The 24281-nt window shown below is 24.7% G+C and overlaps 2 non-coding genes and 1 pseudogene across 2 annotated transcripts; 2 read left to right on the top strand and 1 right to left on the bottom strand.

The window, feature by feature from the left end:
- The window catches only part of LOC145843069 (putative ATP-dependent DNA helicase HFM1), a 29098-nt pseudogene extending 14208 nt beyond the window's left edge, over positions 1–14890 (top strand).
- Trnaf-gaa (transfer RNA phenylalanine (anticodon GAA)) lies at positions 6671–6743 on the top strand. Its single transcript has one exon. It is a non-coding gene; the product is annotated as a tRNA-Phe (tRNA).
- Trnav-cac (transfer RNA valine (anticodon CAC)) lies at positions 7536–7608 on the bottom strand. Its single transcript has one exon. It is a non-coding gene; the product is annotated as a tRNA-Val (tRNA).
- Positions 14891–24281: the final 9391 nt, after the last annotated feature.

Below are 24281 nucleotides of genomic sequence, written 5' to 3'. Positions count from 1 at the left end.
AGTTCTTATGTTCAACTTTTTAGCCGCGCTTGAATACGTCCTTAAAACGTAGTTTTGGGCGACCTCGGTTGCATTTGCCAACGACCAACTCGCCATAAAACAGAGAGTTAAAAATTTGCTCTTCACCCAGTTCACTTCGAATGTTTAAATTTTGGTTATCCTATACTCCTATTAATGTAGGAATTGATAGTAATTGTTTAACGATGTAGTTGGTTTTGAAAAAGCTTATGAAAGCATTTATTCTATTAATTTATAAACTTTTAATTGATTAAAAAAAATTTTTTTTAAGAAGGCATAAGCAGCTAACTAACTATTTGTCACATTTTCATAGATACTTAAAATAAGAAATCAGCTATTTTCCTTTCACAGAAATTTAGTAATAATAAAAAAGTACTTTGTTAGCTTTTCACAGTCATCTAACACAAGTAATCAACTATTTAATCTTTTTTTCGCATTGACCATCAACTATTTTCATAATATTTTCACAGGTACGTTGCAAAGCAGCTGCCGGGCATCGGTTTGACTTTTTCATCAGCTCTGGTCAACGCGGGAATCACTTCCGTGGACAAGTTGGCGGACACGGACCCGCGCGAGATAGAAATGATCACCGGCAAGCGGCCGCCATTCGGCAATAATCTGCGAGACGCGGCCAAGTCGATACCGAATTACGTGATGCAAGTCAACCAAGTATGAATTTTTGGTGTATGATTTTATTGCCAAGTTAGTTTTGACAGCCGAAAATATTTTCGAGATAAATTCTTGCCTTAGTGTATAATGTATTTAAAATAAGTTATTTGATGATGACAAAAGTTTTTTTTCATCATCAAAATTTTTTTTATGAATAAAACACATTTAAACTAGCTTTACAGTATCTTTTCAATGTTGTTGTACTAATTAACACAGTTTTTTACCTTAAACTTAATTTTTAACTAAAAATAGACCCAAAAACGTGTACTTTCTATAACCTAGAAGAAATTTCTGAAAAAACCAGTGGCCACCCTGTGTATTACATGTAAATTAATCATATTAATAGCATGTTTTTCAAAGTTCGTCTAAATTGGTTTAGTAAAATATCCTAAATGATAGAGCTGTTTCACAAATTTTTGAGATTTAGTGAGTATCTTATCTTTTTTCCAACTGCAGTTCGCTTAGCTTTTTTCAAAAAAGGCTTAATTTTTCTAATTGCTCTTAAATTTATTCTGGTAATATAAGTTAGAATTTAATTGCGTTCTTGCAAAACTATAGACGTGATAATTTTTTCTTGTAATCTATTGTCTGTAATATTTCTAAGCAGAGTTTCCATATAATTAATAGTTACCATGTTTATAAAAGCCATAACAAGCACTATTTGGCTCCATACATATGGCTATTTTGGCAACTATGCCTTTAAGTCAGGGTTTCTCAAGCTTATTTTTATAACGCCCCTCTACAAATTGGTTACCCATTTACTTTTTCAACCCCTTACTTGTTATTACCCCTGATAGTAATCTTTCACTTAAACCTTTTTGGGAAACCCTGTACTAAATACATAATTTTAATACATGACCATCAAGAATATATAACGGTGTTTACCGCGGTTAACGCTAACGTTAACTAGTGGTCTTCTAACGTTCAGTTTTTACATTATATATACTTGTACAGACGGAAAGATATGGAGATGATACGTGTGAGATAGAAGTTTTAATAACTCTGACAAACGCTTCTGATGTGAAAAATATTAAAAGAAACACCTGTCTGCTTTTGATTGGTTGTTATAAATTGTTTAATAAATAATATTTGTTGTTCTGATAATCTTCCATAATTCAATAATACAGTTTTTAGTATTTTCGAGAGATTCTGACTTAAAATAAAAATAAACGCGTAATACACAGAATAAATCATTTTATTTTCATCTTTAAACTAAACTCAAGTTTTAATAAATGTTTATATATAAAACACTATCAAATTCTTAATTAAACTAAATGATGACTTTGAAAACTCGTATATACTTATACAATTTACAGGCGATTCAGACAACAAGACGATAGCAAAACAGCGAATAAGCGACAATCAGCTGTTGAACTCGCTGAACAACACGTGGAAGAAATGCTACAGAATAAAGAGAAGTCATACTGCAAGCGACGAACTGTCAATGAAGCTCATCAGTTCCGATTGGGGTTTGTGTGTATATTCGTTAAAAAATATAAGTATGTCCAGGGTTGCCACTTTATCTGGAAAAACCTGGAGTTTGAGAAATTTTGAAAAAAAAACTGGAAAAAACTGGAATTTTTAACAATTTAAACATGTTAAGTAGTAAAATTTTGATTAGACACATTAATCTATCATAAAAAAAAAAGTTGTCATCATCAAATTTTTTTTAATTAAAAAACACATTTAAAGTAGCTTAATAGTATCTTTTCAATGTTTTTATACTATTTAGCACAGTTTCTTACTTTAAACTAAAAATAGACCCAAAAGTGTCCATTTTTAAAAACCTGGAGAAAATTTGAAAAACCTGAAAATTTTTTTGAAAAAACGAGTGGCAACCCTGTTTGTCACTAATATAATATTTAACTGGTGATTAAAAAACAGTTGTTAAGTTTGTCATTCAAGTGTGTATACAATTAAAAAAGTATTAAAATGGTCTAAAGCAAGGTATTTAAGATGTTTTAACTTTCAGGTTTATGTAAAACTATGTAAAATACAGTTAGCAACAGTTTTAAACATTAAAATGTTATATTTAGTAATTAATGTTTAATGATAAACTGGTATTTACTAAATATTTTAAATTTATTTAAAAATTGAATTTTCATCCTGTAATTTTTTGTCTTTTGTATAAGTTTTTGAGTTTTTACGTTCAACTGTTGACTACAAATTGCGGAAAAAATATCATTCAATTGTTTTTGTAAAAATTCAACTTATTTTTTAAAGTTTTAAGTTAGATTACTTTAAATAACCTTTCTTTCATTTTTATAAAAAACTGTTATCGTAAAATGATATTGTTAGTCTGAGGCTAGTTTTTTCTATCAATATATATAATTAGTATAAATTTGTCATATATGAATAAGTTACTGATTAATATAATCCTGGACTGGATGTTGTATACTGCTAAAATATTTTAAAATTTTACTATTACAAAATAGTTTAAACCGTAAAATTAAAAATTAAACTTATATACAGTTGGAATAGACATAGAAAGTACTTATACGCCTTACTACTCTGGCCAGCGTAAAATAACGATAGATGTTTCAAAACCAACTAAAACTATCAATAAAAAGACAAACAAGACAATTTCTAATGGTAACAAGTATGTATATTTATTTACTTTATTTGAGTTATATGTTTTTATCGAAAGAGTATGTGTAGAAAGTTTGTCTTAAATGTTAGTAATATATTAAATGTTAGTCTTAATAATATGCAGGCAAACATTTATTTAACTTAGATAAATTTGAAAATAAAAGCTCACAACAAATACACAAGACAAATTCTTTACTGGGTCATTTTATTTTTTTTAAATACTAAAAACAAAAGGTTTTAAGCAAAGCCTTAATGAAGAACGGTCACTTCTCGCAAATCTACGCACTCTCGTTTAGTTACGCATTTTAAAATTCTTTAAAATATTAATTTGAAAAACTTTTATTATTGTAAATTTATTGGATGTATTGAGTTAACAACATATTTAATTTTATATAATTTATGTTTATTTATATATATTTTTCTAATTTTGTTTTAAAACAGTTTCAGTTTTTATCAAAGTTTCTCAAATTCCAGATTATACCATTTTTTTCTTGCTTAAGTTATCAAATCTCAGGTTTTTACAGGATTTAATAACATTTAAAGTGATGTTAGAAAAACACAGGAAAATATAGATTTTTGATAAATTTGAGATTTTGGCGTTTTTAGTTTGTGCTTTTTATAAAGAAACTTATTGAAATTTCTGGCATTCCTTTTTGTAATTTAGGTGTCCTTATACCTTTAAACTCAAACATGGTACAATTTTCAATTCCTTACTATATTTATGGCATAAAATTTCATTTTATCTCAATAAATCTCTTTTTTTAGCTAGTTTGATTCTTACCCACCTAAAATTAAAATTCTCTCGTATAGTATTTGAGAAAGACCTACTTAAAACTAGACGTTTCTTTAATACCAAGCAAGACAAGTTTAATTTTATATGGGCAAGGAACAAAGAAGAAAAATGCTTTGTACACACATGAACCTTTGCTGTGGATACAATGTTATTAGATTCGAGAGAGGTAACTGTTATTATTAAACTACCATCGTTGCTTGCTCACATATAAATTAAGAGCATGTATGCTAGTCATTCTCTTCTTTCTAGCTTATGATGTATATAACAATTGATCTCTCTAAATTCTACGTTATGTATCAAAATCACAAACAGTAGCTGCATTAAGTAGTATTGGATTCTGTATTGAAAGCAGCCTTACCGATGTATCCAGGATTTAAAACAACTTTTTAGTGGCTGTAACTTCATTAACTATAAAATATGACTTAAGTAAAATACTCTTGGCAGACGGACAAGCGGCTGGAAATTAACAAGGATAATTATAGCGTCAAATCACTGTTTTATAATCAAATTCGAGTATTTTCCGTTCAATTTATTGTCAAATTGCTTGCAGCAGTTTTTGAATTTAAGATTTTTATGTAACTAGTTTTGCATCCCCTGAACTTTGTGTTCTATTAAACATTTTATCTTTTTACAAATGTCTATTTTTTTTCTTTTTCTGAACAAATCGTTTCCTACTATTTTTAAGACTTTAATATACCCTAATATAATTTAGTAAGTGTTTGCATCAGAATTTAAAAACAAAGTAAATATTTAAAAAAAACTACTTTTTAAAACAGCCCTATAAATAAAATCAAACAAATTTAAAAAAAAAGTCGCATTAACAGTTTAATCTATTATAGGTTTATAATTATGTTTCATTATTGTGTTTATTTTGTTATTTATGGTTTTTATTGATTATTGATACAGTTTGTAGAATAAAGAAACATAAAAAATGGGAACGAGTCTAAATTGCAGAAAGATAAAATTGCACGAGGGGACTAAATTGCACGAGAACAAAATTGCACGAAGCCAAATTTGCACCAGGGAACAAAATTGCACGAAGACGATTTTGCACCAAGGATCAATTTTGCACAAGAATAAATAAAAAAACAGAAAAAAAAAGTTACTGACCAAGGGTTAGGGGTAACAGAATAATAAAAAAGTAACTAATGAAAATTAAAAAAAGTAATAATAAAAATTAATAAAAAATTTTTTTTTTTTAAAGTTACCGACCGAGGGTTAGGGGTAACAGTAATAGTAAAAATAATTTAAAAAAAAAAAAATTTTTTTTAAGGATAACTTACCGGCAAGGGCTAGTGATAGTAAAAAATATAATAATAAATTTAACTCATGCAAAAGTATCTTTGTGCACTCGTGCAATTTTGTACGCTCGTGCAATTTAGACAGCTACCCATAAAAAATAGCTGTGAACTTTAAATCATACAAGTTTATCACAATTTTTTTTTAATTTGTTTAATTATGATTAATAGAACAAAGAAGCCTTGCAAGCACACTTGTTTCGACAAATACAACTGCGGTCATCAGTGCTGCAAAATTGGTTGTTTATTTATTTCCTTGTTTATTTTACGAAATTAAAACTGTATTTACAAGCATAAATTTTAGGTATAATCAAAATTTTTTTTGTTTTTATACATTGTTGCTGTAAAAGAGCTCCTGATTTATTTTATTTTTTAAATCATTTTAGAACCACAATAAGTTTATTAATTATAATTTTTAATTACAAGTAGTTCTTTTGTTGTTATTAATCAGTAAGTTTTAAAGTTATTTGTTTACTTTCGAGACAAATATTAATTTTAAACGTTTAGCTGAAAATTAAGTATTTTGTTCTCTATATATTTATTAATTTTATATAAAAACTAAATATTGAATAATATTTACACAACAGGTTTACATGAATTTGACGAAGGTGGTAGAGAATTTCAAAAGCAAGGTGTTTCAAAAAGAACTCAGGAGGTAAATGATATACGAAATAAATAGTTTTTTATTTGCCATTTTAATTTACTTTCTGAGTTTTTAAAATTCTTTAAAATTATTTGTTCAATTTGTTAGTTAAAAAGTTAAAACTATGGAGGATAGAGAACGTATAATATTAAGAAACGTTTACATACTACCAAAAACTAATAATAGTAATAGCAAGAAATCAAACATTTTTATCATAAAATATTAAATGAATTTTAGTGTATATTTATTGAAATAAACAACGAATAAAAAAGCATAATTTAAATTAGAGTAAAGAAAATTCTGTTTTAAATTTTATAGATATTTTACTACTTTTTTCTTGCAGAAAAATAAAGTCAATTTTTAAATAATAATTATTCCTAAAAATATTTTTATTATTTTGATTATGTACTACAACTTAAACTATTTAAACTATACTTATTTTGCGGTTTTTTTTTAAAGTTAGTAAATTTAATTATAAATTGAGCTGATGTTATAAGTAATTTAACGTTGTAATAAAGGCAAAAAATGTTAGTTATAAGACAAGTTTAAAAGCAAACAAAATAAGCATGTTTAAAAAACTATCACAATAGTATGTTTTGCAAACGAAATCAAACTTCGTGAAATTTGTTTATATTCGCTAAAATGTGTCTTCATTCACAAGCCTCGATAGCTCAGTCGGGAGAGCGTCAGACTGAAGATCTGAAGGTCTCTGGTTCAATCCCGGGTCGAGGCAACGCTTTTTGAATTATCGATTTAAATATACTACATGAAATGTTAATAAGTTTTTCTGAAAACTAACATAATTGTCTTTGAATTTTATATTCACATGATTACTTTCTGTTTTAAGTGCAACATTAAATAAAAGGAACGAATTATTTCTCTTCCTGCCCTCACTTTAAAAAATTACACTTTATGATCTGAAATATTGTAATGAAAATAATATGCCAGTTGTAAAATTAGTCTTTCTCTATTTCTATAACTAACTAATTTATAAGCTACCAAAGTTTAAAAATAATCATATCATTTCTAGGTATAATATAAAATGTCTACAGGCCTTTATTGAAAAAAGCATATGAAGATATCAAAAAAACGTGTTTTTTTATAAAACCTGTTTTTCCTACAGTTTTAAAGCAATCCCTTTAAACTTTTTAATGTTACAATAAACAATTATTATTGAAAAATTTAAAAATTTTCATTAACTAAATACCGTAATGAAAACAGATATTGAAATAAGGTTTTCAACTTTAGATGTAATTAACGATGAAATTTTACCCCATCAAGTATTTGTATCAAATTTTTTTAACAAACTTACCTATATTTGGAAAGATAGTTTTAATTGTTTTTTCTACAAAAGTTAATTAAAAGTTTCTGTTTTAACATTTCAAGTAAAATCGAAATACTCTTAGAGTACACTAAACTATTAAACTAAAATAAAGTGTATTTAATAGTTTAGTGTTTAAAATTGAAAACGTGCTGTAACTAAAACTATGTACAAATAAACCATTATGTAAACTTATAACAAAAATGTTTCAGCCCGGGCTCGAACCGGGGACCTTTCGCGTGTGAGGCGAACGTGATAACCACTACACTACTGAAACACTTATTGATAAATGCTAAACTTTGTTTATGAATATAAATTGACATTACTGAACGCATTTAAATTATTATGATACATATATTTATAATGGTCTTATGAAACAAAATAAATACACAAAATATATTTTTTTGCTAATCGACTTGGGAAATTGTTAAAAGTTGGACTTTATTGTTCGCAGTTTTAAGTTGTTATTCTTTTAAAAAAAAAGGTCAATTAATTTTTGATGACTTTATAAGGTTAATGTATTTTAATAAACTGTCAATACTTTTTAAGCTTGAATATCCTTTTAATTTTTAAAGTTTTTTTTTTGTATACTATAAAGTTATTTAAAAAATAATAATATCAAGTTCTGTTATTTAACCCTTAAATCGATGCTAAAATAAAACTCTTATTAAAATAAATTAGTTTAGGTTCAATAAAAATGCAAATGATAATTTTCTAATAAGTATTTAGACGGTCATTCCTAACAAAGCTATATTTTATCCCAACATTATTCTGAATGAAATATCTCGTGTATATTTGGATGTCAATGAATGCTAAAAATGAAACAACTGTACTAATTTATTACGGTAACTTTCAATTTAAAAATAAAATGTTCGTATGAACTATTGTCTAACAAGACGGATCACTTTTGCACGAGTGACAATTATGCACGAGAGTAAAATAATACCGACTTAGGGTTAGGAATAACAGTGACAGTAAAATATAATTATTAATAAAAAAAGTTTCAACCCTTGCAAAAGTGTTCCTTCGTGCATATCTGATACTTACCCATTGATTAAAGAAATCTGATCTAGAGCAAAAAGATTGATTTTAGAAAGTTTTTTATATTTAGTTGGAAAGCTTAATTGAAATAAACAAAACAATTTTCATCAAAAATATAGTGAAAAATATTCTTAGAATTAAGTATTTGAATTCTCAGTAAAAATAATACTTTTAATCTATGTTAGTTTAATCTATGTTGTTTTTTTTAGTTTTTGAAGCAATACGAATATGATCCTCATAGAAATTCGAAATTACCAATGAATCGTGATAATAGCAGAAACTATACTGATTTACACCAGTTTGTTTTCAATTTTTGAATAAAAAAATATTTTATCTACTTAAACCAATTTGCTTATAAGTTTAGTTTTGACTAAGTTTTTATTATTATTTAACTTATTAATTTTTAAAGAAACAAAACAAATAAAAGCGAAGCTGGGTGGGAAAAATTGAACGAATTTTGCCACAACAGATCGATTGTCAACGAATCATTTTTCAACGATGAAAATACTTTTAATGAAAGTGAAAATACTAATGAGGAAGATGTAAAAAGATTCAGGCCGCTGAAAAAATCAAAATTTGAAAGAGAATGTGAACTTTACGAGGTTTTTTATTTTACTTTGATTTTCAAAATAACAAAAAATAAAACTGAGAAAAACAACGTGTTTACTATAATACTTCAACATTGAAATGGTAGAAAAAATAACCAATTTTTAAAACTAATAAAAACTATAGTTCTTCAGCTACTTAGTTGAACTTATACTTGATGTTTTAAGTACGAATAATTAGTTAAAAATCTATAATACTTTAAAACTTAATGATTTAATATATTGTTATTTCAAGTTCATTGATTTTTTTATATGAACTGTTAAAAAAGGATATATGGGGGTATCCGTATGCTACACGTAATGATTACAGAACCTTTTATATAACATTTTAAATGCATTAAGAATTTATTTTCACTTTTTAAGTATTAATAATATTTTAAGTTAGAAAATAAACTGCTTTTTAATGATAATGGTTTTAAACTTTATTATAAATGTACAAAACAATCAAATAAACATAAAATTATACAAATCTATTACTATTGAAATCATTAACTAATTATAGTAGTTATAAAAAACTTAATAATATTTAGGAACAAATAAACTCTGGTTCGAGAACGACACAAAATAATGAAAATAAAATTAAAATGAACAATAAACAAAATAATGATAACAAGTTCAAACTAAACGATCAACCAAGCAAATTCACAGTTGAAGCGAGTAATCAGATGAATAACAATAAAATATATTCAAAAAATAATAGTAAAATATATTCAAATAATAATAATATTCCATTGAGAAGCGAAAGTGAACAATTGTGGACTGAACATTCACATATTTACCAAAGTGGTTTGTTTTTTTTAAAATATTTATTGATGTATAAATAAATTTGTGTTTATTTATTATAATGTATTTTTAAACCAGAATGTACCGATATTACGGAAGATGAAATGACAATAGAAAAAGTTAAATGAAATTCTCCTTTGTACAAAATGAAGAAAACTTGGTCTCAAGCTAAATTCACTTTCCCTAACAATAAGTTTCAAGTTCGATATAGTTAATGTTTTGAACTAATATTACTTTTTAATTAAAAAAAAAGTTCGTTGTAGTAGTAATTCACAAATATTTTTAAATATATTTAAATTTATAATAAAACTGAATTATACACGATTTCGTTAAAACTTATTTATTTATGTTCTCTTCTTTTTTTTTGGTGGTTATAAAACTAAAAGAACAAATGTTTTTATTGAAAATACTTCCAAAAAGTGTTTATGTAAACATATTATACTAGCAATTCAAATAATTATTTATTGTTGTAAATTTTGGTAGATGGAAAATAAAGTTGAAAGAAATACTCCGAAAAGTATTTTAAGAAAACCAAATAATTTTTCTGATCTACCAAATAGCAGTAGGATGGAAAAACCTAATAGTTCATCAGATTACAACCCAGTATGTTTGGATTTTTTATCAAAAAGTAAAAATAATTAGAGTTGGTATACCTTATGGTTTTTATGTTCATAGTCTATAGTTTTTTTAATAATTTTGTTGTAAACGAAAATGTTCTGAGTGATGATTACTTTAAGTTTTAAAATTTTTATTAAAATATTATCTAACAATTCTAAAAAAATTTCAGCTAAAAATACCAGATCAATCAAAGTTTCAAAACAACAAATTTCTGCCAAGTATAACAGTAAGTTGATTTTATTTTATTTAAGATGATTCGCACTTTATAAAAAAATCACGAACTTATTGAGGTCAATTAAATTTTCTGAAGACGGGTGTAAGTGCGTAAGCACAAGTTTTATAGTTTTGTAAAATAAATATGCCGATTTGCGTATCAGTATTTTTTAATTAGGTTGTATTGTAAACTTTGTAGGATTGTTTGTATGTTTAATAGTTAGTTTTATTTTGTCTTAATAAATTGATAAGTTCTTATAAGTATTTAGTTCAATAAAATTACAAAGGATCAAGACGAAGATACAGACGTTTCTATAAACTGCGATTTCCAATTAGATTTCAGCCAGAATTTTCAGAAACAAAATTTAAGCAAAAACCAACATAAATTAGTTGAAAATGATTTCATTGGTAACACAAATAACTTACATGATAACACAAAGAATTTCCATGGTAGTACTAATAATTTTCATGGTAAAACAAATAATTTCGATAGTAACAAAAATGATTGTCATGGTAACAAAAGCGATTTCTATGGTAACACAAATTATTTCCATGGTAACACAAATAACTTACATGATAACACAAATGATTTCCATGGTAGCACTAAAAATTTCCATTGCATCACAAATGATTTCCGTGACAATACAAATAGTTTGCATAACAACACAAACGATTTCCATGGTTACCAAACGGAAGTCAAAGATGACGAAACAATTGATTTTTACCTGCAGTCGATTGAAACTGACGACTTTGATGATTTTGACGAATCAGCTTTTTCTAATAAAAATCAAAAACAGACTGTGAGTTTTAGCTATTTTCTCAAGCTTCAAGATTTTTTATATATTTCCTCAGTCTTTATATCAAAAAATAGTCAGTTTTAGACACAATTAAAAAAAAAACATTTCTTGATTTTTCTTTTTACAGTATAACAAGTCTACGAATTTTGATAGTTTTAACCAGCCTACTTCAAGTGAAAACCAGCAACAATATGTAAGTAAATGTATATATAAAGGTTAAATTTTTTTAGATTTTTTCTATAAGTTTAAAGAACTCTTTTGAAAATTTTAGAAAGTACGATTTATAAAATTTAAGTCATTGACAAAATATTTTTTTTGTCTATGTTCTTGGAAAATTATAGACAAAAATTATGACATATAGGTTTTAAAGTTTAACAACCCTTATAACTATGAACTAGAAAGTTATGAGCCTACTTTTTAAACAAAAATAAGTAACAAAATGTGAATAAATACTTATAGATAAACTTATTTAACCAAAACTGTAGTTACTTCAAAAAATTGATAAGTTTTTATCTTAAAACAATAAAGGCATTTCATAACTATGCTTTTTAGCTTCACTTAATAAACAAAATAAAAGACTAAATGTTATTACTGTTTTAACTTTGTAGTGTGGAAAACTTAACAAAGATTCAACTTTTGACAGCTTTGAAAAGTCTGCTTTCTCAAATAAAAATCTACAACAAAATGTTTGTTTTATTTGACTGTTTTTACTTCAAGTATTTAAGAAGTTATTCTTAAAAAGTTTTTTTTTACTTTTTGTAAATATTTCTAATGCAATATTTATTTTAGTTCAAAAAGTTTAACAAGCCTTTGAACTTTGATAAATCTTCTTTTTCTGTTGATAACCAACAACAAAATAATATTTTTTTAAGTAGAAGTTTAGCTTGACTGTTTTTCTTCGACCATTTTTGTAATGATTGTTTTTAGTTTTTAGCGGCCAGGTGTTACGGCTAGGTGTCAGAAATGCACAGAGCGTCACTTTTACACAAACTGACCAAAGTTTTATCAAAAAAGTCCAGTGTTGAAATGAACATGCAATTTTTTTTTTTTCAAAATAATGTTTTACATTATAAAAATTCTTAATTAGAACAGTTAAAGCTCGTGCAAAAGTGATGCTCCGTGCATTTTTGACCTGTTCCCGTATTTGAATTATGTTAAATTTTAGTATAACTGTTCAAAATATAGTTTTAATTGTTTGCTAACAAAAGATCCTAGTGAAGTAACTTCACTGGAATATAAGTAAAAACAAATTATACAGTAATCTTCCTTTATTCTACCAACATATGTTTCTGTGTGTCAACGAATCAACACACTTCAACTGGGTTCTGTAAAAAAATAATTACTGTAATGAGAGAATAGAAGCATAGAACAAAGTAGGTGTATACATGTTTTCATTAAAATAAGATATTTTCCACAGATAATAGCCATTAATAGGTAAAATACTTAATATTAAATCCGACTGTTATAAAACTATATAATATTTATGATTATTAAGTCTAAAATAAGTAAAGTAAGCTAAATTACACAACAAAACAACGAATTATAATATAAACGAACAACTCACGTTAATGGGAAAGATAACTGATTCAAAATTTATTGTCGTTAACTAATGAAAAATAAATTCATTGCAACTAATAATTACGTCACAATGTAAACGATTACAATGAAAAATGGATTACATAAAAACTAAATTAATGATCTTTGCAGTACAAATTAAATAGTTTAAATAACCTCGTTTACATTGTGACGTAATTATTAGTTGCAATGAATTTATTTTTCATTAGTTAACGACAATAAATTTTGAATCAGTTATCTTTCCCATTAACGTGAGTTGTTCGTTTATATTATAATTTGTTGTTTTGTTGTGTAATTTAGCTTACTTTACTTATTTTAGACTTAATAATCATAAATATTGTATAGTTTTATAACAGTCGGATTTAATATTAAGTATTTTACCTATTAATGGCTCTGTGGAAAATATCTTATTTTAATGAAAACATGTATACACCTACTTTGTTCTATGCTTCTATTCTCTCATTACAGTAATTATTTTTTACAGAACCCAGTTGAAGTGTGTTGATTCGTTGACACACAGAAACATATGTTGGTAGAATAAAGGAAGATTACTGTATAATTTGTTTTAGTTAATTTTTAGTATGTATATAATAAGATATTTAGTTTGGAAAATTTGACAAGCTTTCGAAGTATGAAAAAATTCTACCTGAATTCAAATACCAAAAAAAAATTTATAATAAAACTAAACTATCGAAGAATTTAAAAAGAGAATCTTCAAAAATATCCAATGAAACTGATTCATTTTACAATGATTCATTTTTCCATGATAGTAGCACTGTTAGTTTTATTTTAACCTACTTTGACAGAAAGTAACTTTTTATAGTCAGAGTGTTGATGTTTTTTCCCTCCTTTAGTTCTCAAAACTCTTATATTTCTAATAAAATATTAAAGTATTAAATGACATAAACTACTTCAAAAAATTATTTTAGATGATAAATAGTTTAATAAAGTTTTTCAAGATGAGATAGTCTGACTTTGATAGCTTTTTAAGTCTTGGTATTTTTTTTTAGTAATTATTCAAAGTATTTATTATGGTAGGTAATCGATTATGGTAAAAGTTGTTACAAAAATAATGTTTTTTTTTGTAAGTAAATTTCACTTTTAAATTTATTATTTATTTTCAGAATAGCAATTTTATTGATTCTGGATATGATACTAGTATTTTGACTACACCAAAAGTTGAAAATAAACAGAAAGATCGAAATAAAATTTATAGTTCTGATTTAATGAAAGTAAGTTTGTTTTTTAGAAATCACTTTTAATAAATTATTAATTATTTTAAACATTATTTAATTATAAAAAGTTTATATTTTTCTCACACTTTAAAGAATGAGAAGTTACGTACTTTATATTGATTTATACACTCTACATACTTGAAGTTTTTAATTAATTCTAATAAAAGAACAAGTTAATATTTTTTGTATATTCATAATTGTAATTATAATTAAATACTTTTATAGCACTTAAATAAATAAAATATATAATTAAGTATTAGATGAATTTAATTTAAAAAGTTATGTTTAAATGTTTCGTTTAATTTGATTTTAATGGTTGTTAATTAATTTGACCAAAATTTTCAAATTATAACAAATATTTATATAAAAGTTTAAATTTCATGCAGGCAAAAAACCAAGAATTTTGTGCTGACTCAGCAGATTTGGTGTCACGTGACTTATCATCTTCACGTGACTCGCCTTCCTACTCTCCTATTGGTTCTCCTACCGTCAGAGTTGACGTGAACTCAGCAGAGCAAGCAGGCAGCTCTCAGTTGGAAGATAGGAAATTTTTAACGGCGAAAATCGACGAAAGCAGCTGCTACTTGTATTGCAGTGAGGAAACGAATGTAGAATCGCCGAAAATAAATAAGTCAAAAGCTGAAATCAATAATAACAAGTTCTTTATTCAGTTAGTTTTCATTTACAATTAAAATTAGAATTACTTTAATAATATGATAAAATACAGCAATATTAACAACACTCGAGTAATTTTTTTAAGATGCTTAAGTTGTAAAATTCACAACTTTAAAAATGAATTTGCAATATTTTAATGTGTAGTTCATGAATTTTTAGTTATTTTAATTAACTTGTAAGTCTGGAATGTAGATATTTTCTTTAAAAGATTCTTAAGTATTTTCATTATTAGTTAATGAATATTTTTCAAAACACAATGTTGAAATTTCGGTTACATTTAACAACATTAAACAAATTTGTAAATCAAGATGCTAATAAAAACAATAGACTATTTTTTATTTCGATTACAAATGCAAAATATCTTGTTAACTAATAAATTTATTTTTTAAGTAAGAATTTTATTTGAAGTTTATAAAATAAAAATCATATTTATAGAAAAAAACAAGAAAGTACTTCAAATCAAGATAAAGAATTAGAAGAAGCTAGAAAAACTTTTTCATGTATTTTTGATTCTATTTTTTAATAATTTTTTTCAATTTGATTTCATTGTTAATTATTACTCAACTAATATCAATTTTTATTTCTTCTAATTATTAGATTTGCTTAAATTTAAATTAATCTTATTTATGTTCCTTTAGAATTCTTATTATTCTTTACTGTTCTTAGTTGTTTTAAATAGTTCCATTTAGTTTTAAATTTTATCATCAATTGTTTTGTTTAATATTTGTTTTAAATATCTAATTTATGTAATTGATTGTTGCTTAATTTAGGTTTTAATCTAATTTACAATTTTTCATTTTTGTAATTTACTCGAAACTAATTCATAAATCTTGTTGTTTAATATATATAAATATTTAAAGAAGTTGTCTCGCAGTTCACTTTTGATTAAGCAAAAATATATTTTATATCTTGTTTTATTAAAAAATTTAATATGTATTTAAATTGTATAAACCCACTCAAGGTTTTTATAATCAAATTTTTTACAGCTAAGAGCGTTAATCTGAGTGAAATGTATGATTTATTTTTTTTGTAATTTGTAAAAAAATATTATCACAATATTTGAAGATCTTGAATAGTTACTTTTCACTTCTTTTATGTTGTTAACTATGATTTAAGATGTTTAATAAAAACCTTTATTACTTTTCATTTCGTTCTTAAAAACAACATTTCGCTTTTATATTTTACATAATATCCATAGATTAATGTAAATTTTGTAGTATTTAAAGAAAGTTATAAGTTCAGCTTTAACCAACTAATATATCAAAAAAGCACCACTTATTGTATAATTTCTAAACAATTTAATATAAGTGTGTAAAAAATACTGTTTATTAAAAAAAAAATAGATATTTCCAATTTTTTGTATTTATAGAGTTTACTGTTAAGTTATTTAATATTTTTCTTATAATTAACAACAAAATAGTTGTGTCAGTTTAAGATTATGTAAAAATGTATTAAATAGGTTTAATAAGATACTTTTTACCGGCTCTTAATTAAAACAGTACATTTAACACGGCACATTGCAAAATTTTTAGATTTAATTTTGAATTATTTTTATTAGTAAAAATTTAAAGAAATAAAATATTGTTGCGTTGAAAAGGCAAAAGAGGTTGAGATAGTTTATTTACTTTTTTTTGTTATTAAATGTTATTTAACATTGTTATGTTTTAAATTTTTAGATGTTCGAAGCTAATTAATTCACATTCATTAATAATGGTGTTTTTTTTAAATAAATGTTTTGTATTTTTTAAACTCGGTACTTTATTGTAAAATTCGTAACAGTAGCTATCTTACTATAAAATATTTTTGTTCACCACTTCCAGTAGACTTAAGTCCAAAACATCATAGTTTAAAACCATAAGCTTTAGTAGGGGTGACCAACGTACGGCCCGCGACATACTTTCTAGTTTGAAAACAACTTATGAAAAAACCTGGTTTTTTGATTAAAAATATTTAATAAAAGTTTATTATTTTTAAAGCTTATTTAATAGTTATTTCTTTACAATTTTACTTTCAATTTGTTTTCCCAAAGTTTTACGGCCTGTAATGATTTTTTCTAGCCCGCCGACTAGAAGTGTTGCCAATTTCTAGGTTATAATATTATTGTTAAAACCTTAAGTACATTAAAATAAAATGTTTTTGTTTTAAATTTTGGTAGCGAAATAAAAATAAATAACCTTTTAACTAGTTAAAGTAATTTAGATATTAAATTTCAAACATGAAACAATTCATAAATTTATTGAGTAGTTTTAATTAAGAAAAGCTTGGATAATAAACTTTTCATGACTGTAAGATAACAATTTAAATGTTTCCCACGTGACATACAAAATACAGTTCGAATACTTAGGAATGTAATAGTTTACAAGGTGCCGTGTTCAGATAGTACTAAGAAAAAAAATAGTTCAGAGATGTACTTTTTATTTTACGACTAGAACTTTGTTTATAATGTTAAGTTTGAAGTCAAACACAATAATTTGCAATTTAATAAACATTCAATTAACTTTACTACTTTTATTAACGATTTAGATAAATTGTTAACACATTACAGTTTGAACTACTTGTTCATTTATCAAATGTTACCATACAAAAGATTTACTAACACAAAATAAATAAAAATGTTATTTATAAAGCAGTAAAGAGGTAAACTTTTAACACAAACTATATAGTTTTATTTTTTTTTTCTCGTTAATTATTCATTGGCAATTAAAAAACTATAGCACAATGAAAAAAAAACATTTTTAAACATGTAAGCGTATTAAAAATTTTGAAGATTAAAATTTAGAATTGAGTATATTTTTTCTTGGCGAGCCAGATGTGGAAAACTTTATTCTATGGCGAGCCGGAGCATTTCAATTACATTTAGTTCATGAAAATTACTCAATTATCTATTTCATTTCGACAAAATTATAATTATTCTTAAAATTTCATACTATATCTAATGAAAGTTCAAAATATACTGTAAACCTAAGACACTTTTTTGGAACTTTCATTTCAAATTTTAGAAAACCTCGTCTAAATTTAGAAGGCCGCTTTTACGATCGCAGGCCGCAGTTTAACTTTTCGCGGGCCGGGTTCCATTTGAATTTTAAAAATATTCTTGGGTCGGTCATTTTCACATCGTTGGCCGTATGCCCCTAGTATAGAGTTTTGTTTAACTTATAAGTTTTTAGAAATTACGTTGAAAGAATGTAGTTCTAGCACCTAATGTTAATAGAAAGTTTTTTTTTAATTAGAATTATTAATAAAGAAGTAAAAATCAAAATTAATATTCTTTTAGTAGCTAAAGTAATTAGTATGATTGAAATTTTACACATTAATTATACACCTTTTAGTTACTTCAATTGGTTCTTTTGATTGGTCATCTTTGTCAACATCATAATAAAGTAGTGAAAATGTGTTTAGGTTTTCGAATACAAATACTTTAGTTCCTACACCGTTAATACTCAGAATTCATCAACATAACTTGCAACTATTCATGAACTCTTTAGTTCAATAAAGTTTTATAAATATTGTCACAAACTTCACGTGGTGCAAAATCTAATATAAAACATACCATTTGTTTTTTGGAACAACTTAAATGTGGCTTGTTTTTTTTTTTGTTTTCATGTTTAACATTGAACAAGTATCTGTTTTGACGTCATAACGCTTTACAGTATTCAAAAAAGTGTGACTCAAACCTCGTCCTTCAGACATTACAATTGTTTTAAGCTGCACAAGCTGCATTCGATCTTAATGAATTCATTCTGGTTAGTTTTGTCCATTTGTTATTTACTCTGTCTCACTCAATGCAGTTTTTTTTTTACTTGGCTCTAAAAGCAATCCTACCATCAAGTATCCTTGGTCCATTAATGAACAAACACTGCAATTATAAACGATGTCGTATATATCAGTTAACTTTTTCTACGTTTTAATCGAACATGAATATTTTTTAACTGATTTTTTGACAAAATTGTTAGAACTATAACCACAAAATACAAAAACATCGTTTTTGAGGCAATCAGCTTTAGAACAAAAGTTTTATAAATCTATTTAAGGTAAGTTTTGGGCAGTTTAAAACTAATTGCCTTGAATTGAACAAAATTGCTGTTGATTATCAAGATTTGTAAATGATTGTTTACAAGCGCAAAATTTCAATTTTTCATCATATTTGCTTAAAAAGAATAAAATTTTAATATATACTGTTATCCTTAACCCACCTTACCCAAACAAATTAAAATTCAAAATATAAAGATTTAATAATTATAATAAAAATTACATAGAATTTTATTTTTGATAATTCAGCATATATGCAAATCAGACTGATCTTTAGTTGTACAAGCCATTTTTAGTCAGTTAAATTTAAGCCTCAAATTGTAGTACGTATTTTTGATTAAATTACTTTATACTAAACTTCTGTAAAATTAAATACCTAAAATAGGATTATATAAAAAAAATTATATAAGTTATTTCTAGTGATAAAATTTATGGAACCTGATTAATTTATAATCGATCAAAAAATTTTTTCTTAATCCTTTATATTTAAAAACTTTTATCGAATATAAGTGTTTAATAAACGTAAACAATAATCAGTTACAAAAGAGTGGAAGTAATTTTATTATTTTGATATTAAAAAGTGCTAAATATAACCTCTTATATTATTAATTAAGTAATAACAGCCTTTTATTGTTAATCTAATGTTCACTCGAAAATATTTATTATGTAACCGATAATTTTTATACTTTTAAATAAGTTTATCAAGTATTGTTATAGATAACATTCAATAAAAATATAATACGGAAATTTTACTTAACATGGAAGTATTAACACTTCAGCATGCGTATACAGGTAAATTTTTTGTTGTCTCTTATCTATTTATTGAGCACAATTTTCAAAAGTTTAAGGACATCTGGTGAAAAGAATTTTTATTTTTATTATTTCAGTGCTCACAACTTTTAACTTGAAAAATATTGCTGATAACTACTGTTGTAAAAATTAAATAGTAATTTAAAAAAGGAGGATAAAGTTCGTATTAAGTAATAAGTGCATTTTAAACTTTAATTAAGTATTATTTTAAGATACTTATGATCTAAAACAATTCTTTTGCTTTTTTCTTAAAATTATTTATAATTGATATTAAATTGTAATGTACCACAAACGTGAACTGTTAGTAACGTATAATGTTTTTTTTTCAATTAAGTGACTTCTAAAAATATTAAACACTATTTGTTTTCACTTTTCGTTAACAAACTATTAAAAAAAATTAACTTTTTTAGTTTTACAGCAGTCTAAAAGAAATCAGAAAACATTGTTTTATATTTTTTTTGTTGAATAATTTTTACCAGATCAGTTTATATATGACTTCTTAAGTAAGACATTCTCCGTTAACTAGACAATTAGCTTTTGATACAATTACATAACTTAATGTCTCTCCAGTTGTTTTATTGGAATTTTAAAGTATTTACTGGTTGTGATTGGACAATCATTTTTCCAAGTTAGACATACAGGACAGGAGTATGAAATCTTTATTGTATTTTTATTAAATGTAGTACCATAAAAACTTGATTTTGGGAAATGTATGGATACTAGCTTTAAAAGTATGTCCCTATATTCGTTTTTATACAACTACTGAAAGGAGGATTGTAGTAAAAGACCTTCTTTTTCCTTAATTTTCTTCTTGTTCTTTTAATAGAATTATCTAGATCATACGATAGTGATGTTTTAAAACCACTATAAGTCTTTTTATAAAGAAATTTTATCTTATAAAATACTTCTTTTGGTTTGGATAGAGATGATAACTTTACCTTTTTTGGATCATATATGGATTTTCTTTTTTTATTAGGTATGGATGATTAGAATTGAAGTTTTTACAGATGTTTTTGGCATTCTCTTATCTAAATAGTAGATGTTCGTCTTTTTCCAGATCCATAGTTATATCTAAAAGTTTACCCTTTGTGTACTTAGTTCGATTTTTACTTTTAAATTATGTTTCTGAAATCATTTTGTTATAGATTTTTTTAATTGATCAATGATTCTTGGTGTTCTTTTTTAAATATTCGTAAACCGTCATCACGATAAAGGCCACAATGATATTTTTCAATTTCTCTTTAACAATTAGCTCATTTAAGATAAATGAAACCACCAGTTCACAAACCTCTGCTTCATGATAACTTGGATTTGATTGGTTTATTGAAAAGACTACTAGTCTATAACAGAAAAGATATATTTAAAATATTAAATTATTTTACTTAAAATTTCTACCACAAAGCTACAAATAATATCTGGTACATTTAAAAAACTACAATTGCAATTAGTTATCGATTAATTTGTATAGATACTTGAAATAAAGTAAAATAAACGGCAAGAAATTACTATTTTTTAACTTTAGCTGATAGTTATTTACATTTCTATAAAGTTAGTATTAGATCAAAATAAAAACAATTAGAAAAAAAGATAAATTAAACAAATTTGTATGTAGTTGATTTTTAAAAACATTTAGCAATTAACTGCCTGAAAGTAGCAAAAAAAAAGCTTAGTAACTTAATTTCACTTTATAATACGTTTTACTGGCTTTTTGTAAAACTTATCAGCAAGAAATTAAAACGTGAATTAAAAGAAAAATAGACTAAGACTATTTTTAAATCATTCTTTAATTTAAAATTTTGTACTTAGTTTGCTTTAGAATAAAAAAATCTATAATACAGTACAACTATTATTTCATTAGTAAAATTTGTATTTAATGTCAGCATGAACTTAAAGAAAAAAAAATTAGTAAATCAAATACAGATTAATTAATATTGATTTTGCCTTAGTAACAATACTATGTGTTAAAAATCAGTTTACCTGAAAATTAAAGTTACGACAATCAAAATGACGGCAACTTGTTTTGCTTAAAAATTTAATTGTAATGAATTTTTAAGGGACCACACTTTGAAAAACAATTTAAGATTGGAAAAAATAAATCTTTTCATAGAATTTTCTATTAACAAAGATTGTTTTTTCTTAGTCTTTAATTAGTTGAGTAAGTGAATATAATCGTTGAATTAAGTTTTTTTTTTCAAAATTCCTTAAAAATGCCAGCCTCTGTTTCAAGTAGAATAAATGCTTATCAAGTGCTTTTGATTAAAGTTTCAGAAAAATATTTGAAGCACTCCCATTTGTTTCAATAACATCAGTTTCTCACAAGATTGTAAACATAAGCATACTTAATGGACAATCTTTTTCCAAAAACTTCAAAACTCTTCAATGATAGAAGTCAAAATAAAGATGATAAAACAAAATATCAATGGAAAAAAAGTTTTTTACCAAATCAAACAAGTAAGTGTAGTTTGTTGTTAGTTTAATGATAAAATTATTTTTTCTTTAACTTTGTCAAAAAAGATAAGTCTTTGTAAATTGTTAGATGTATAGTAAAAAGAATTTTTAAATATAGCAACTCTATTAATTAACTTTTAAAAACAATCTAGTAATCTAATATAAACCTAGGAATAAGGTCCAGGAAGATTTTTTATATATTTTGATTGAAAAAAAATCAGTAGTTCAGTTACAATGATAGATTTCTTGGATTGAAATAAGTTTTATAAGAGTTTTATAAAGGTGTTTAATAATATACAAACAAATTTTTGTAACTGTATGTGCAGTAACTAACTCAAAATAAGGATAATTTTTAGAACTGCACTCAATAATTGTCCTTAGGTAAGAAAATTGTTAGGTCAGTTTAATTTCTGTAGAATAATTTATTGTGGTTGAGAAAAGTAACTTTACCCATTTGAGATCGTAAGGGATGTTAAAGTTAGTCATTGTTACATAAAAAAATAAACTACTTGTTATTTTTTATTGTTTTCTACAATTTAAAACATCTTTTGAGATATAAACGATCAAAATTTGAGAAATGAGTTCAATTTGTTTTTATGAAAGGTGCAAACTAAAAAGCAAAAATAATATGCTAAACCTAAAAATGTATCTCCTCCTTCAGTTTTTAAGCAATTGTTTGAAAAATTTCTCAGTCTTATTATTGATAAATTTCAAACAATTTCTAGAAAACATATTTAAAAAAGAAAAAAATTGAATTAGAAATGTTTCTTAATAATTTTATAAGTAGTGGTTGTGACATATTCAATACATGATATAATGATAAATTAATTAAACTTGGCTCAAAATCTCTAAAAAATAAAGATAAAACTAGATTTATTAACTATTAATGTTTATAAGATTATTCATGGCAAGTATAAGGTTTTTTCAATCAGTTTTTCCCATATAAATATCATTTAAAAAGAAAAAAAAAGAAAATTAAAATGTAAGCATTACTATAAAAAAAGTAGTGGCAAGGTACATTTTTTCACAGAGCATAGACTATGTGGAACAAATTACCACAGGATGTGGTATTGTTTTAGAAGGTTGAACATTTTTCTTTAAAACTAGAATGAGTTAATTTTAATAAATATCTGTAAAATTGAATAGTTTTCCTTTAAAAACATAAGAAAATAAAATAATTCATACAAATTTGTTTCATCTAAATAAATAACCAATTTTTTTTTTCAATTTATAAAACTAATTATTTTTGTTTCCTTATACCTCCCCCAATAGACTATTAATTTACTTTTATTAAATTTTTCAAATGTGTCGTTTCCTATAAACAATGCTTCAGAAAATCATTGATATAGTAATACTTTCATAGGATTGAGCATTTACTATGAAATAAAAAAATCTTTTTCTATATACTAATTTATTGCCTTTTATTCAAACAAATAAGTTTAAATTTTTAAGTTTAGTTCTTTATTAATTTAAATTTTTATTTATTTTTTGTTTTTAATCTTAAGTTGTTGAATATGAGTTTTTTTCTTCTTGTGTGTCCTATTTAGTTGATCAAGTTTTGATACCTTAGTCCAACATTGCACAATAAGCAATATAATATGATAGTTAAAAAAATTTGGTCTTAAAAGTTTTTAATTTTTTATTTTTAAATTTCAATTTCTACAAGTTTTTTGTAATTTTAAAATTAATTTTTTTAAATAGTTTGAAGTAAATTGCTTTAAATTAACTAAGATTAAAAAGAATTGAAGAATTTTTAGAGAGTTCAAAATTCAAAGAATATTGTCTATTGAATAAAGTTGTATTATATATTTTTTGGTTATATCTCAAAAGTAAATTGAACTTTTTTTTGTTCTATAAAAGGTATCTTTTAGTTTCTACTCTAAGTTTTGAAATAAGGGTCAATCTTATTACCTCCCTATGGCCTTAATTGACTAAAAGTATATTACAGGGTGGTAAAAACTTAAAAAAACTAGATTTTGAACAAAAATCACTAAAAATCCTGGAAAACCTGGAACTTTAAACCATTTTCACAATCAGCATATCAACTACTGTCATAAACCTAGTATAAAAAGTTATTAACAAAAGTTAGTTTTATTTTAAAACTATTTTTAAAGCCTGTTT

This window comes from Thalia democratica, chromosome 8, assembly GCF_965202585.1.
Source record: "Thalia democratica chromosome 8, ktThaDemo2.hap1.1, whole genome shotgun sequence".
NCBI lineage: Eukaryota > Metazoa > Chordata > Thaliacea > Salpida > Salpidae > Thalia > Thalia democratica.
This window is presented reverse-complemented; position numbering and strand designations above follow the sequence as displayed.